Source organism: Lissotriton vulgaris, chromosome 1_1 (assembly GCF_964263255.1).
Source record: "Lissotriton vulgaris chromosome 1_1, aLisVul1.2, whole genome shotgun sequence".
Classification (NCBI taxonomy): Eukaryota; Metazoa; Chordata; class Amphibia; order Caudata; family Salamandridae; genus Lissotriton; species Lissotriton vulgaris.
In genome coordinates, this window is record NC_141685.1 from 684,622,855 (window position 1) to 684,640,215 (window position 17,361).

Genomic DNA, 17,361 nt, shown 5'->3' on the forward strand with positions numbered 1-17,361 from the left:
ACCAGGGTGTTCGCCATACAGAGATCATTCACCAGTATAATAAAATTCAGGGCATCACCCTGAGGTGTGTGCTTAAAAGCATAGGTAACTTTGGGTGGTTTATGCTCTCTAGATTCTTCCCTTTTAAATAGATACAATCTTAGTTTTTTCACCTTTCTTTTTTCAGAGCTACCTGGCCCTGATGAGAATCCCTCCCAATCCTTAGGGATTCGAAACGCGTTGGCCCTTTCATGTCCAGTGTCTGCTCCCTTTTTCCTTAGTGTGAATACACTGTCACACTATTGGTTTAGAATTGCTTTATACATTTTGTTTGACTGTGTAATTTGATTCTGATAATTTATATTGATTTAGACTTATATATACCAATTCACTGTATAATTGTATGTATATAATTGTATATATTTGCAGCAGACCTAATACTTTACCCAATTGTTTATTTGTATTCAATAGGGTTGAGTATTTGTATGTATTTGTTGTATGAATGGAAGGTATGATTGAGATATGATTGAGTACGGAATGCTTGTCTGATTTTAATGCTTCACTGTTTTTTGTCCAAAATGTTCTTGTGTTTACAAAAAATCTTTCATTTCTGTTTAACAGTATATGACTAAAACAAATATACTTTTTTGATAACCCAGTTAGAATAATAAAAAGCTATAAATTAGTATATCCCAGCTTTGACAAACTGTCTTTGTTCTGGTGTTTGAGCATTTTCTAAAAGACACGATCAGTATTGGCACCTGTTTTTTGTTGATTATAAAATGCGGGACAGAATGATTTACTGTATCAGCCACCCCACATACTCTGTGTGAGCTATATGGGCAGACGGTACAATTAAATTCTCCTGTCCATATTATACACAGAGGTTGAAGTTTCGCAGCAACATTATCGATCTCCTCTTTAAGTTTATTAATAACCTCAGTAATATTTGGGTCGAAGATGTTGTAGTACCAATTAAATAGTAAAATTGGGGTATCAGTTAGATAAAAAATGAATATAAGCTGGTACCAATGGGAATCTATTATACTCTCTGTCTTGATTGAGTCGTACATAAGTGAAATAAACGTCACTAGACCTCCCTTGACTCTCCCTGCAGATGACCGGTTTGCATTTGTAGTTAATGAGCGGTATCCATCTAAAGTAATGTCAACCCGGCACCACGTCTCCTGGAGACAAATAATATCAAAAGACTTCACATATTGCAGCCAAGCCTCATTTGTTAATTTAGCAGAAATACCTGCGATGTTCCAAGATATAAATCTAAAAGGCCGTACATTGGTGTGCTGGGTCCTAGGTACTTCGTAGGCAACAACATTAACTTTCTGTGCCCCACATGCCTCATCAACACTATCATTAAAAGTTGGATCATCTTGCTCAATATGTGTGCCCGAACCTTTAGCTTCTCTGTAATCATTATTCGAAAGCCCAGGGTAATCTAGGCTATTATTATTGCTGTTTAAAGGCAGTGTAGCCACTATACCACCTAATTCCTCAATATTAATCTCTGGGACGTTCACCGGGACAACGTTATCCCCAATATTGTTTTGAGCTGGGGTAAGTCAATCTATGTCTGCAAGATTACTTAGTGCCTCAAAGAGGTTAGAATGAAACCAAGATGGGATGGGGGGGAGGCTGTATTTGCCCTATAAATCTGTCCTCATCTTCAATATATCTACTGGCTCTGGGAAGCTGATAGAAAAACCCCGAAGGAAGAACAGGTGTCCCCCTTACACCTTCAAACAGTTCTCCATTCTATCCAAAATGGTCTTTACCAAATCTGGAGATCTGAAAGTCATAACGATACAATCTTCCCGAAATGATTTATTAGATTTCCCCATCCATCCTATACGGCGAACCATTTTAAATTCTTCAAATAGGAACACATCGCTAATGCCTGTCCTGGTGCTCAAAAAATGAAGCGATTTATTCCTCAGTGTTAACCAATGCTCCACCTCTTCAGATGTTAGTATTGGAGCATTGGCCAGCACTACAGTATAAGGGGTTGCCTCTAGGGGTAGGTGTAGATTGTGATCCGGGGGGCTAGGATGCCTTTTGCCAGAAAACTGACTATCTATCCCTCCTGATTTTCTGGATCCATTTACGACAATAGTACCATACTTATCTTTTTGAATGTTTTTGGGGTTTTTCACAATCTGACCTTGCCCACAGATGAAACCTGCAGACTCATGCGCAACATTATTGCGATTTATAGAAGAGTGCGTAACCCTTAAGTGGGAAGGATCAGCCTGGGACGCTGGCATAGGGGGCGGATCAGGGTTCTGTACCTCTGCATTCTTGGCACCACCAACCACATTTTGCCCACCAACTGCATACATGAGATACAGGAATATTAGATACAGGACTCGACAAACTATTAATCCGTCCCTCAATGTCAATTAACTTTTTTAAAATAGGGTCCAAATGAGCTGAGATTAAAAGATTCAACTTTTTCATGAGGGAATCCTCCTTCTCTTGAGTGAATGAAACTACAGTAGATACAATGATCTCCTCGGCTTGCTGTGTAAATACCCCTAAGTTGCAATTCCGCTCAACAGATTGACTTCTAAGGCCCAAAGACTTAGGGGGGGAAGGTTTTGCTTGTTATGTTTAGTTAATTTTTTTCAAGATATGTCCCTTTCTTTTTTTTACAGAAGGAGCATTGCTAATTCCATCTTTAGATTTTGCTTTTTGGCCCCAAGTAACAACATGTGGCATGGGTAAAGTATCAGCCTTATCAATATCGACTTTGACTTCGTCTGGGTGGTCAATGTTTCCCTGTTCCACCAATTGAGTTATATTAGTTATATCAGTTCGTAAATGGCACGATTCCAAAGTGGGTTGTGGCACTAACATATTGGTAACAGGGGTAGCAAAGGTTAATCATTGATGAAGGTTCTGAGGGTCCAGAGATAGTCTACGTTCAGTAAGTTCGATTTCATGAATAAGGCACGTCTCTGCCCGCAACAGGAAAGCGTCCAATGTCCCCACCACCCCTTGGCCACTTCCTGATTTCAATTTACTATTCTTAGTTGGCTTTATTGAGCCAATACAGTATTTCTGTGTCAACAAACTCAATATAAAAACTGTAAATAAATACAACAGTACCTTCTCGGATGATCTATACGCAGATATTAGTGCTGTGGCCCAGCATAGCCTTTATTAATCTCTGAAAGGCTTAGACAGTCCAGGGTTCAGGTTTTTGCCTATGCGCCATTCAGATACGCCACAGGGACGATCACAAGGACGATAGGTGTTTAACTAGCACCTCCTGGCAGAAAATGTGGTGCCAGGAGCGGGAGACTTCACTAGTTGTTGGATGTTAAGGCCCCACCAAGGCCAGACACACCTGGTGCAGTAAGGTTATTTGAGACAAGGACAATACACTCCCCAGGTTTTCACAGTGTGGTAAGAAGTAGTCTCATCCAGATAGGTATAAATGTGTTGATCCAGAAGGCCTTATGAGAGGGGATGTTTGTGCAGGAGGGAAAGAGGAAGAACTGAACCCAAGTGTTAGCAACTCTTGTTGTCGCTTGTTCCTCTGTACAACCAAGAAACAAAATTAAAGCAGTGAACCAAGACACCAAGGAAATACCCTCACATTGGAGGCAGTGCTGCTCCTGGCGTGCGCCTCTAGAACACAAATCAAAAAGGAACTCACTACCACACTCACAGTCAGTATATTAATAAAAAGCACAAGCAGCTTCTGTTGCTTCACAAAGGTGCTTTTCAGGGTTTCAGTAGGGTTCAGAATGCTTACTGCCCCTGCCGCTTTAATCCTTTGGTGTGCGGCTTCTGCTGCATTGGCGCCTTCTGCCTCTGCGAATCCCCCTCGCGGTGTTGCAGAACTGTTTTGCTTGCTCCTATCGCTTTTGGAAAATGCGAGTCGTGGCTTCTGCCATGTTGTGGACAGTTTTAGCGGCTCCTGCTGCTTTGAAATGCTTCTCGCGGTCACCGCACCCGCAACGCCGTGGAATTGCACAGTGGCTCCCACCACCCTGACTACTCTTCGCGGCCCCTCAGGTATCAAATGGAAGTAGAGGCAGAGGTAAATTGAGTAGGGAAGAGTTGAAAAAGAAATTTCATTGTCATGCGTGCAGAAAGTTTGGACATTGGAGGAATTAGTGTTGATCTGTAATGGAGAATAATGGAATAAATCAAAATTTCAATTCACAGATGCAGAATGAAGTGGTTGTGAATCAACAACAACAGAAGGTAGTTACAAAACAGGTACAACAAGTACAGGTGCCTCAAGTTCCTATGACAAATCATGTGAATGCTCAGGTACAGAGATACAGTGCGAATGCTGGATTTCACGCTGATGAACAAGTTGGTAAGAATCAGAATGTACAAGTGGTTTCACAATACTTTTTGCAATGTTCAGACAGCGACTCAGACTCATCTCAATGATGGTGCCTGAGGGGGGAGGAAGAGCACGTACTTGGCGCATCTCTAGTGGTAGATCAATCAGGTCCTTTTGTTGATGGGAAAGTGGAAGGTAATGATGTTACATTCCTTGTGGACACTGGTGCTACCTGTTCTACTGTTAGAGGAGCAGAAATTCCAAACCTACCCCTCTCGGAAGAAACTATCCAACTTGTGGGAGTCTCAAATAATTATATTAAGACTCCAATAACAAGACCAATAGAAGTTCATATTGCAAAATTCAGAGACATGCATCGGTTTGTGGTATGTGATACAAGTCCAGTTAACCTTTTGGGTCGGGACCTACTATGCAAAATGAACTGCACCATCTATTGTACACCAGATGGCATTGCTTTTCAGACACCAGATGAGGATGTCACTTTACCAGCAAAACAAGGGACAGAAGTGAATGACATGTTCATTGCTTACAGAGGAACATTTTCCTGCAGAGTTGATAAATACAGTAAGATCTGATGTGTGGGATTTTACAGGAAAAGATATTGGTTTGGTAAAAGGTGTGGATCCTATACAGGTTACAGTTAAACCAGATGCAATATACCCAAACACACCTCAATACAAAATGAGTCCTGAGATTACAGCAGGAGTTTTTCCTGTAATTGAACAAATTATTGAGCAAGGTATTCTAAAAGAAATACTAGGTAGTCCTTGTAATTCACTTATTATGGGGAATAAAAAAACAAGCATAAAATACAGAATAGTGCAACATTTATGTAAGATTAATACAATTGAAGTACCTTGTTGTCCAATAGTGCAAAACCCAGCAGTGATTTTTTATCAAATTCCTTGTGATGCAGAAAGGGACACAGAGATACCTTTACATGCGGATAGCCAATATTTATTTGCTTTCTGGTTCGGAGACCGTATTGTGGCATGGTGCCAAGTTCCTCAAGGGTATACAGAGTCCTTCAATTTTTAACACCATTTTGAAAAAAGTTTGTAGTCATTGGTCATGCCAGGAAATTCAGTGTTAGTGCAGTACATTGATGACCTACATGTGGCATCAAAAACACAAGAGGTTTGTGTCACAGATACAATTGCTCTACTAAATAATTTGGCAAAAGGTGGGCATAAAGTGTCACCGGTAAGATTACAGTTTTGTCAAAGAGAAATTCAATATTTTTGACAAAAAATTGAGACAGGAGTTAAAAAAGTAACTCAAGACAGGATTACCGTAATTTTGCAAATGGGTCCTCCTAAGACTCAAAAAGAAGTTTGAATGTTTCTTGGAATGGTTGGATACTGCAGACAGTGGATCAGTGGGTTTTCGCTGATTGGAAAACCTTTACAGAGGTTGACACTTAAAGATGTGGTTGATCCAATTGAGTTGGATGAAGAGTGTATGAAAGCTTTTAATGAATTGTAAGATAGCCTCTGCCAAGCACCTGGAATGCGAGATTACACAAAAGATTTTGCATTGTTCTGTTGTGAGAAAGATGGGTGTGCACTTTCATTATTAACACAAAATCATGGAATGACGCGTCGTCCATTGGCATATTTGTCTGCTACATTGGATTCAGTGGCTACCAGGTTGTTTTAAAGCATTGGCTGCTACTTGCGTGAGTCTTGAGCAGAGTGAAGCAATTGTTATGGGATATCCAGTGAAAGTATATATGCCTGTTGGGAATGGCCCTTTTGCAGGGTTATCCACAACGTTTTTGCTTTTCCCTCCTATTTTCTCCTGACCTGTTCGTGTTGGTTTTAGTACTCTGGTCAGTATTCTTTATATATATTTATCACAAGATCACAAACTACAAAAATCCACAATACTGTACTTAAAATGGCAGTTTTAGCTTGGTTCTCTTTAGCTCTTAAAATGCGACACTTTGAGTCAATGTACCTTAAGATGCGACACGCAGGGCAACGAAAGTGTTGCAACAATGGAAATGTGGCAAAGATCCGGTGCAAAGAAATAAAGAAGTCAAGTTCTTCCTGATGGGGCACGCTTCTCTGATGTTGCGAGAAGTCTCTGCTCGATGCGTCAGCAGCAGCGGCGACACCCTTGTTCAGTGATGCGACGACAGCGGCTTTGGCGGCAACACTCTTCTCCGATGATGTGAGATGCTTCCGCTCGATGCGACAACTGAAGCGGCGACACCCTTGTTCATTGATGCGACGACAACAGCTCTGACCGCGGCATGCTTCTTCGTGGATGCAAGGCGCTTCTTGTGATGCTGTGCAATGCGACAGCTACAGCACCGACATCCTTACTCAGTGATGCAACGCCAGCGGCTTCGATGGTGACACCTCTTCTTCCTTGTTGCGAGACGGATCTCTTGATGCGGTGCAATGCGTCAGCTAAAGCAGCGACATCCACGATGCGATGGCAGCGGCTGTGACAGCGACACGCTTCATTGGGGTTGCGGGACGTTTCTTGAGAGGCAGTGCAATGCGTCAGTTACTTCTGCGACATCCACAATGCGACTGCAGCGGCTGCAACGGTGACACGCTTCTCCCTCTTGAGTTGTGTTCCAGCTCCTTGTGACACGCAGTCCCTCAGAAGGCCCAAAACAGCAGCATGCACTTCCAAAGAACTCTGGGGAGCTGGGGGTTGAAGTCTCTTGTCCCTGAGACTTCAGCAGGAGGCAAGCTCTTCTCTCATGACCTTGGAGATCATTCACAAGTTGAAACAAAGCACACAAAGTTCCATTCTCCTTTCTTTGGCAGTCAGGCAACCACTGCAGGCCAATCCCCCAAGCAGCACTTCAGATTAGGGATAGTCCCTCCTTAATTTCTTCAGGTTCCTCTCCTCAGCTAAGGTTTCCTCTTGTTGTCCAAAAGTGATCTAAATTCTTGGGATCAGGGTCCCAATACTTATGCCCCAAAATCCTTTGTCCTCTAAGGCAGAGGGGCCTTTGCCTAGTCCAAACCAGTTCTGGAGCACTCTGTTTACATGACTCCTTCTTTCCTTTCACAGTGCAGGGCAGAAACATCAGATGCCCCAAAGGAGGTGGAGCCAGCATTGTGGAGGAGAAGCACAGCCCTGGAGCACCCTGTTGACATGACTCCTTCTCTCCTTTCACAGTGCAGGGCAGAGACATCAGACGCACCACAGGAGGTGGTGCCAGCATTGTGGAGGTAAGGCACAGCCCTATTCAGGTCCCAGGTGAACTCCTCCCTCCCATCTAGATGTAGATCTCTCTATTCACCACTGGGCTGATTCACCCTGTCTCCTGGAATCGCCCAACCCTGTCACTCAGACTCCAGACAAGAAATAAACAACCTAGCAGAGGCAGCCTTGGATAGTTAGACAAGAAAATACCTACTTTCTAAAAGTGGTATTTTGAAACACAGAATGTTAAAACTAACTTCACTAAAAGATGCATTTTATTTCTGAGTTCAGGCATGCTAAACTCGAATTGCTACCATGTTCCCTGAGTCAGTTAGGGTTATAAGATGTAATAATCTAACTGCCCATTCTGACCTATGGAGAACAGGTAGCCTTGCAATAGTGAAAAATAAAAATGGCTGTAATTCACTATTAGAACATGCCACACAAATCAGGGCATGTCCTACCTGATAATTACAATGCACTCTGCCCGTGGGCCTACCATAGGGGTATCTGATGTGAAGAATAGGGAAGGTTTAGGGACTGGCAAGTGGGTGCACTTGTACAGTCAGGATGGCAGTATCAGACTGCACACAGGCTCTGCAATGGCAGGCCTAAGTCACACCTGTACAGTCTGCTTCTGTGGGTGGCACAATCAGTGCTGCAAGCCCACTAGCAGCATTTGGTTTACAAGCCCTGGGCACACTCAGTGCATGGTACTAGGGTCTGACCAGTAAACCAAATCAGCCAATCATGTAATCACTAATTCATACATCAATTAACAATTGGGAGCACTTGCACTGTGGCACTGGACAGCAGTGGCACAGTGCCCAAAGCATCTAACACCAGCAAAACAAATGAGGCAACAGCAAACATGGAAGGGAGACCCACGCCAAGGTGCCAGGGCTAACATTCTCTGTGTAAATTGTGATATTGATTAGTGTTTCCATGTTTTGACATTTGATTTACCTGTTAGCCCTTAGTAAAGTGCACTGCGTGTGCCAGGGCCGGTGAATCAAATATTACTCAGGGGCCTGCAGCACTGGTTGTGCCACCCTCATGAGTAGCTCTAAAAATGGTAACAAAGTTTCCATTACAGAGACTGTACACAACTTGTAACTGCCATGTCGACTTGGTAAGTGCACACACTTGCCAGTCCCTAACCTTCCCTTTTCTTACATGTCATTCACCCCTCAGGTAGGCCCAAGGTACCCCTGTGGGCATGGTGCAATGCATGAGAAAGGTAGGACATGCCCTGGTGTGAGTGGCAGGTCCTAATAGTGAATTACAGCCTCTTTTGCTTTTCTCTATTTCAAGGCTACCAGTTCCCCATAGGAAAGAATGGGAGGTTTGTTTATAACATCTTATAAACATAACTGGCACAGGGAAAATAAAATGTAGTATGCCTGAACTCAGAATCTAAAGATGCATCTTTTAGTGAAGTTTGTACATTCTGCGTTTGAAAATACCACTTTTAGAAAGTGGGTATTTTCTTGTTCAGTCATCTTGTGTGCCTCTCCTGGAATGTGGATTGTCTGGCTGAGTTTTGGATGACAGAAGGCTGGGGGGTCGGAGGCGCTCCAGATAATCTAGGTAGACCAGGAAAGGGCTGAATAGACCTGGGCTGCAATGGGGGAAGGGGGAGGAGATTTCCTTGCACCTCAAAGGGCCTGGTCTGCCTCTGACAATGCCATCTCCAAATTCTGCCAGGAAATCACATCAGAAAAAGGCAGAACTGGTTCTGGTCAGGCACAGACACCCTCTGCCTGAAAGATCAAAGGTTTTTTAGATACAAATACTGGGTCCCAGACGCCTGAACTTGAGAACTTACCTGATAAAAAGACTGATTAAGACCTCATGAAGTTTTGATAGGAAGAGCAATGAGGGAAGCAAATGTACCAGCAAACAAACTAAAGAATATCACTGATGATCTAGTGCTTGATTATTGCAAAGGATTGGCTTATCTGGTGCGTTCTGTCTCATCAAGGTGGAAAAATTGCAACTACAACACAGCCGGATCAAGCACATGATTTGAGTCCAGGAGAGTGGGTTCTGGTGAAGAAACACATGATGAAATCGTGTTTAGAATCCCAGATGGCATCGACCATACCAGGTTATCCTGGTAACAACAACAGCACTAAAGTATGGTGGCTTGCCTAATTGGATTCATGCAAGTCATACAAGAGGAGTCCATAATCCACTTGAAAGACAAGAAAAAGAGCAGCAACTGGTAAAGAAAGGAATATAAAGAGAAGCTGAAAATCATGAAGGTATAGAATCTAATGTTACAGATTCTGAAAAAGCTGAGCATGAAGAAGAACCAAGCTCAAGTTGAATAAAGTGAGCACCAGCTACTGGACTGCAGTTGAGAAGGGAAAAAGGGAAGTGATTAGTGAAAATCAAGAGCAAGTACAACAGAGAAAAGGACTGAATAAAAAAGCTTGCAAACTTGACAACAAAGCTGAAGAAGTACTTCAAGCTTAGAAAGGAAGAAAAGGTGATGAGTGGCCAAAGGGTGTGAAAAGACTGAAGTACACTCTTGAAAAGAAAAAGCCAGAGCCAATAGATGAAATATTGAGTCAAATTGAACAAAGTGACTCACAAGAAGAATTAGTACGAAAAAAATGAATAAGAATTCCAAATAAGAAATACACAGCTCCAGAATGGACATATATGTGTTGTTGGAAGAAATTGAAAACACAAGTCAAAACAAAGAAGAATCTGGTACTGGTCAAAGTGATGAGAGCAAACTAAAACCACCTTAAAAGGAACTGTGAAAAATTAGGGTGCAACAATTTCAATGAAAATAATTTGGAAGCTACAAAGGATTTGAAGAAGTAGAAGATAAAAAAAGAGGGGGTAAAGAAGAGAGGCCTAAAAGTGTAAAGATACACTACTCTAGATGTTTTTTTAATAGGTTTTTAAATTGTAGAAATGTTTTCTTAGATTTTAAAGTTTTTTTATATAAGTGTCTAAAATGGCAACAGAAACAGAGGCTGGATATCAAAATCAGAGTTTTAAACGTAAATGTGTTAATGCTTTCTTATGTAGTGTTTTATTATTAACCTTGATGTGGTTAACATTGATTGTTATTGGGCCTGTTTTAGTGGTGACTAATCACAAAAATAATACTAATGATGTGGGAAGTGAGAGTATGGACTATGTTACTAAAGAAAATGTGAATAGTAATATACAAAAGATAGAAGCCGGTAGTATTTATCATCATGATAGATCAATTAATGATTTTATGTTAAATGTTTTTACTAAATTGTTCTATGAATATGTTAACACAATGAACATGAGAGATTGTTATGTGTGTATGCAATTACCATCGTCTGTCTCCAAGGGGGTCGACTTACCATCACCTACCTTTAGCATATGGTGTGTCTTGTAGTGTTTTAACTAATCTATTCTATGAGACGGAAGGTTTAGAATATTACTCTAATTCTGATTTAATATTTTCAGGGATTCCTATTAGGAGATATTTGAAGGTTATTTATGAACCTGTATATGCAGTATACATGGGAGATTTGTTCATTAGTAATAAAGCAATAGTTACAATAAAAGCACATAACAATAATACAACCTGTAAGCTATGGCATGAAGAGGTGGAATTTATAATTTGGTAGACGATGGAAGACGAGATTTCAAAAAGAAAGCTGCTGAGCAAAAGTCTCCTGTACCTCCATGGGCTTTCAGAGAGGGTCATTATAAAAATGGTGAGACTTACTCTGCCATGACTCTAGATTTTCAACATAGAGGAAAGTATTGTGAGTTAAGAGAAAAGACTAAACTGAATAGTTACTTCATTGGTTCTAGTGAATGTGAGCATCGTTACTTGATAAAAGGAAATTGGGGATTGAAAGGAGGAACTGATCCTGTTTTCCCAGGAATTTATTATGTGTGTGGTAAGAATGCCTCTTATAGGTTACCTGTAGGTTGTTATGGATCTTGTTATTTAGGCATAGTGTTTCCAAAAGTGTACCACATAGATAAAAATAATAAAATGAATTAATGAAACAAGGACTAATACGTAATAAGAGAGGAGCAAGTTATTCTGAGATAATAGGGGATATTTTTGGAGCACCGATACCTTCATTTGGAGCTATTTTGAATTCAAACAAAATTAGAAAATTGTCCACAGTGGTTGATCGTTTATCAATAGATACTGCTGGTGGGTTCTTGATGATTAATACTGAGATGGATGCGATTAGATCAATGGTTTTTCAAAATTGACTTGCCCTTGATATAATATTGGCGAAAGAGGGTGGAGTCTGTAGCATGTTGAAAATACAACAATGCTGTACTTATATTCCTGACAAAAGTACAAATCTTGAAGGGTATATTAAAAATATTACAGAACTTCATGAAGATTTGACTGAATTGGAGGTTGATGGTGCTTGGGAGACACTTGGAAAGAGTTTTTCCTCAGTGGGAAATTGGTTTTATACTTTTGGGAGTAGCCTGTTAGGTCAAATATTAATACCTATTTGTTGGACTTGTCCCTTTTTGGCTAAAGTTCCCTAAACTTTGTGCTTTCCTCCTATAACTTTTTTTCTGACATAGTTGCCAACGTAGATGCTTTGGGCAATTTGCCACTGCTGATCAGTGTCAAAGTGCAAGTGTTCCCTGTGTAAAGTATCATAGTAATTGGTTGTCCATGATTGATATGTTTGCCTTACTAGTAAAGTCCCTAGTAAAGTGCACTATGTGTGCCAGGGCTAGTAATGCAAATGCTACTAGTGGGCTGCAGCACTAATTGTGCCACCCACACAAGTAGCCTTAAAGAGAGAAACTCAGGCCTGCCACTGCAGTGCCTGCGCGCAGTTTGGTAAACTGCCATGCACCCACTTGCCAGACTTTACCCTTACCTTTCTATGCACATCAGACACTCCTGTGGTAAGTCCAAGGTACCTCCTGGGCAGGGTGCATTGCATGTGAAAGGTAGGACATGTACTGAGGTGTGTACCATGTCCTGACAGTGAAATACTCTACATTTTCATTTTTCACTGGTGAAAGGCCATCTTGCACAAAGGACAGAATGGGGGGGCTGTGTAATGTTTTCCAGGCTATCTTCCCAGAGGCTTAAGATGGAGAGGTAAAGTTTAGTATGCCTGAACTCACAATGAAATAACAGATCTTATTATGAAGGTGGTTTTAGCATTGTGTGTTTAGAAACCACTGTTTTAGAAGTGTTGGCTGGGCTTTTGTGCTCTAACATTTCTGTGTGTCTCTGCCTGGTTGTGGACTGACTGTCTGGATCTGGAAGTGATAGGATCTGGGATATGTCTTGACCCAGGGGGGGAGGTGAGACAGCAACAGGCTGACCTGCATCTGGAGTGTAGGGGGGAAGGGTAGCCCCTAGCGGTGAAGAGGCCTGAGCATCAGCCATAAGACAATGGCTCCATCCCCTGCTGAGTGATTAAGGATCCAGACCCCCACTATCAATGGAAGAAAGTGTCACTGGCAGGGAGAGACCCAGAACTGGGTTGGACAGGGGTCAGTGCCCCCCTGAACACCAAGACTTCAAAGACAATTAAGGGTATAACTATGAGAGCTGAAACCCCTGGACTTGGGATTTGGATTGTTCAGGACTGAAAAAGATTGAAAATACTTTGTGGAACCTCTGCCAAGGAAGAAACAGTTGAATAGACTGTAGGAAAGGACTGACCCTTGCTGTGTGTTCTGCTTGAAAGAACTTTGCTGTGCTGTGTCCTGAAGTAACATAACCTCAAGGGCCCGAGGTGAGCGGGCTCCCTGTTGTAGAAACTCAGGAACACAAAAGTTTCCGGAATAGTCTCAGCGACGCTGTGTGCGTGTGCCCTGTTGCAGCCTGAGATCTTCGTTATCGGGATCAGCCCGGAATCAACCCAGTCGCATAGGTGGCCCAAGTCACAAGAGGTAGAGAGGAGAGCGAGGTCGTACCCCCAGGTAACGTTTGTCAGCGCTAGGATGGGGTGCGACTTGGAGAGAGACGCTCTCGGCCTCTCCCCTTCTGGTAGCGCTACCCTCTGTCCCAGTTCATTTCACGGCCTGTACGTGCCAAGGCATGGCAGTACTGGGGCCGGAGCGTGGAGCTGCACTGTGGTTTACACCAGATCGGTGTTTGGGGCATATGGTGTTGGAAACTGACCACGAGTCAGTAAGAGGGGCAGCGATAAGCACTGTGATCGGTGTTGGAGTGTATTACGCATTGCATTAATTCTGCATTACGAACTACCTGATTATTTTATTACACAGTGCATTATTTCTGCAGAACAAACTACCTGATTGTTGTATGATGCATTGCATTATTTCTGCAGAACAAACTACCTGGTTGTTGTATTACGCATTGTATTAGTTTGCAGAACGAACTACCTGATTGTTGCATTATGCATTGCATTATTTCTGCATAACAAACTGCCTGATGGTTGCATTACGCATGCATTAGTTGCATCACAAATTGCATTATTTTTACATAACTAAGTGCCCGATTCTAGCATTATGAACTTCATAGCCTTGCATTAGGACTGCATAGGATCACCTAGAAGTGCTCATTAATTCTGCCAGAAGTTACAAGAGCTGGCTGACCTAATAACTGACACACTACCAAGTATATAAGAGGGTGGGAGGGAGATTTACAGACCTGCTTGTGACACCCAGGATTGAGCCAGGGGTAGCGATGGACAGAGCATTGCCTCACACCCTGATTTGTTACTAGGAGCGGTGGGTAATCCTCCTGATTTCTTATGGGTGTTCACCACATATCCCTGAAGTTCCCACTACAAGTAGTACACAGGTATACTGTTGGGTGAATCGTTCCTCAAAAATTTTGTTTTGATTTGTAACAACTTTCACTCACTTAATCTTGCAGTAGTAACACCTAGGTCCTGAAGAAAGCCATGATCAATTCATGATCAAGATTGGCTGAAACATGTAGACCTTTCATATATTCTTCACCTGCGCGTTTGCATATTTTTTAGACCACGCCCTGACTGATTTTAACTCTTGACACCACGGGATACTTAATAAATTCATTTTTCTCCTGGTAGTCAATTTTAACACACCTTCTCTTTTTACACTGCACCACGTACTCCTCCTTTACACTTTACACTGCCAAGGAGTTGCAGCTCCCAAATGATGAAGCATGACTCCTCAGTGGGTGGTGGGATTCCGCCCTCCTCAAGAGGACTTCCTCCAAGGTTTTGTTGCCTGTTGAGTTGTGCTTGTCTGTTTATATATAATTTTTTCTAGGGATCCGCGGATTCTATGGTATTGTTGACCTAAAAACTGGTCAGGAGGTATATTACAAATACGCCTATGTCGGATTTTTATCGTGTGGTCTCATTGCATATCTTTTTATATAAGTTTATAATTGTTTTTATATGAAACTCGTGTGAAGTCCTTTTGTGGTGTCACCATTGGGTCACTGGGAGTGTGGTTGCAAATACTTTACCCATTTGGCTTGAAGATAAGCCAGGCTGCTCATGCTAAGCTACCAAGGGGGTGAGCAGGGGTTATCTGAGCAGGTGTCTTTCCTTTCCCTGATGTGGAAGCGAGGGTCCCTACTTGGCCTAAGGTACCTACCTCAGCCAATTAGGGAATCCCGGTTCAAACACTATTACTTCAGTAGTTGCAGTAATATTAATAATCATTATGATTTGTAAGTAGAAAGAGGGAGTTAGATCTTAAATGTAGTGCTAGAAAAAAAAGAGAAATGAGATAGAATTAGAGGATAAGAAATGATTACGAGATCATGAAAGACTTAGATGGAAAAATGACAAAACGAGAAAGAAGTACAGCAGTTTAAGCAAGTGGTACATTGTATTTTTTTATTTTTTAATGATAGTTCAAAAACACCATCAAAGGGGGGATTGATGGAGCAGGGTTTTTTGAAAAATACAACCTGCTCGGATTGAACCCTCAGTAATGTTTATTAACAGTGTGCTGTGAAGGATATTATTAAAACGCTAAAATAAGGGCAAAAGCTTTTGCACATGCGTGAACTAATGTGTGCAGTAATGCTTGGAACTAGGCCGCATTTGCTTTGGCTCTTAGAATAAAAAGACTAATGGTGCTTTTGTGCACGTTATTGATATATTGATAGGAATAAGACAGGTTGTGCATGGGTTAGTGGAATGCTGGGATGGTGTGCAATGAAAATTACATTTCATGAATTTAATAATGTTATGTGTTTGTTTTCTGTAGAAAAAGCAAGCATGGGCCTCTTTCCTGCAGGCCGGTATGCGGTTAATGTTTAAAAAGAAAACTAAATGACAGAAAGGGTTTCAGAAGAAGAAGAGAAAACGCAAAAGCTGTGCGAGTACCTTGTGTTCTTGGATGACTGCCAAACTACGGAAAATAAAATATGATAACAGTGGAAGTGGACAACTTCCTCACTAGATGGCAGAGCTAAACAAAGAAAGCGTGAAAGACTTGATACATGAAATGTACTCTAAGTAAAATGTGCTATGATTATGTTTAAAGTTGTTTCCTTGGTAGAAACTGTCATAATGCTGAAAGTTTAAGACAAAAGAATATTGAACAGAGCAATCACGCTGATAGTGGTATGACAGCACACCTCCGTTCTTAGCAAATGAGAGACGAAGAATAATTTCAGAATGAAAACAATGTAGGTTGGATATTTAGGTTTTAGGGTATAATTTAAGTGCCCTGAGGGTGTGGGTGTGGTTGCTTGGGTAAGCTGGTGTTTAGCTAGCGGGAGATCGTCGCTGTCGTCAGTTGGCTGTTTCCAGATAGAGGCCTACTTGATTACTGACTTAATTTTTGCCACTCAACTTTCGTAGGGGCCTTACTTCCCTTTCTGTCCAGAGGGGTAGATATTCTGATTCTTACTTGGGTTAGTATAGATAAGATTCTGAATTATTAATAATCTTTTGTAAATGTATTTTGTCTCTGAAACTTTTCTCTCTACTCCTATCGACTCAATGCATTGTTTATATGATATGAGTTTGATTCTGTACATTCCTAATACTATTTCTCAATGATAATCTATGGTTTGCATTGTATGTCAGTATCTGATGAGCATTTATTTTCACATTATTTACGATAAATATTATAAGATTCACACTGCGTCTGTTGATTATTTAGTAGTTATAGATAGGTACATATTATTCCCATCAACTTCTCAACTTCATGATTTATCACCACAATTTTTAAATATATTTTATAGAGAAATGCAGGTTCTATTTCATAATTGCTAAATTGGATATAAACTTGCATCACACTGACACCCAGCGTGAAGGGATCAGTTAGCTAGTGTAAATGGGCCTGTGTTAGTAAACATTATCGATCCCTGATTGCTGGATCACTACTGTACAGCAATGGGTCTCCACCCGGTTTGAGGAGGACAGCAATCACCACCCTATAAGAGAGGGATCCCAGAGAGGCAGTCCGATCTGCCTCTTGTAAGGCTGCCCCTGCCCATTGATCGAGTTCAGCAGGGAAGCCATTGTCTCCCAGGGCTTTGTGATAGGGTAGATGGCTGCCACAATTTCATCCTTACTAATGTCCCCCACTAGAAGCTCTCAGTACTTGTCCGTTTAGCGTGAGAGGTTGACCTTCTCAAGGAATGCAGTAATCCCACACTTACCTGTCGGTGCCTCCGGTGTGTAGAGTATGCCATAGAACGATGCAAACTCATTAACAATGGCCTGGGGTTGGGTGACTATCTACCCGCTCATCGACCTGATGGCCAGTATAGCCATGGCAGCCTCCTGCTGCCAAAGCTAGGCCACTATGAGGTGTGAATGCGGTAATCCGACCCTCACCTGCTGGTGCCTCCGTTGTGTAGAATTTGCCGTAGAATGACACAAACTCATTAACAATGGCCTGGGGTTGGGTGAGTAGCTCCCCGCTCGTAGACCTGTTGT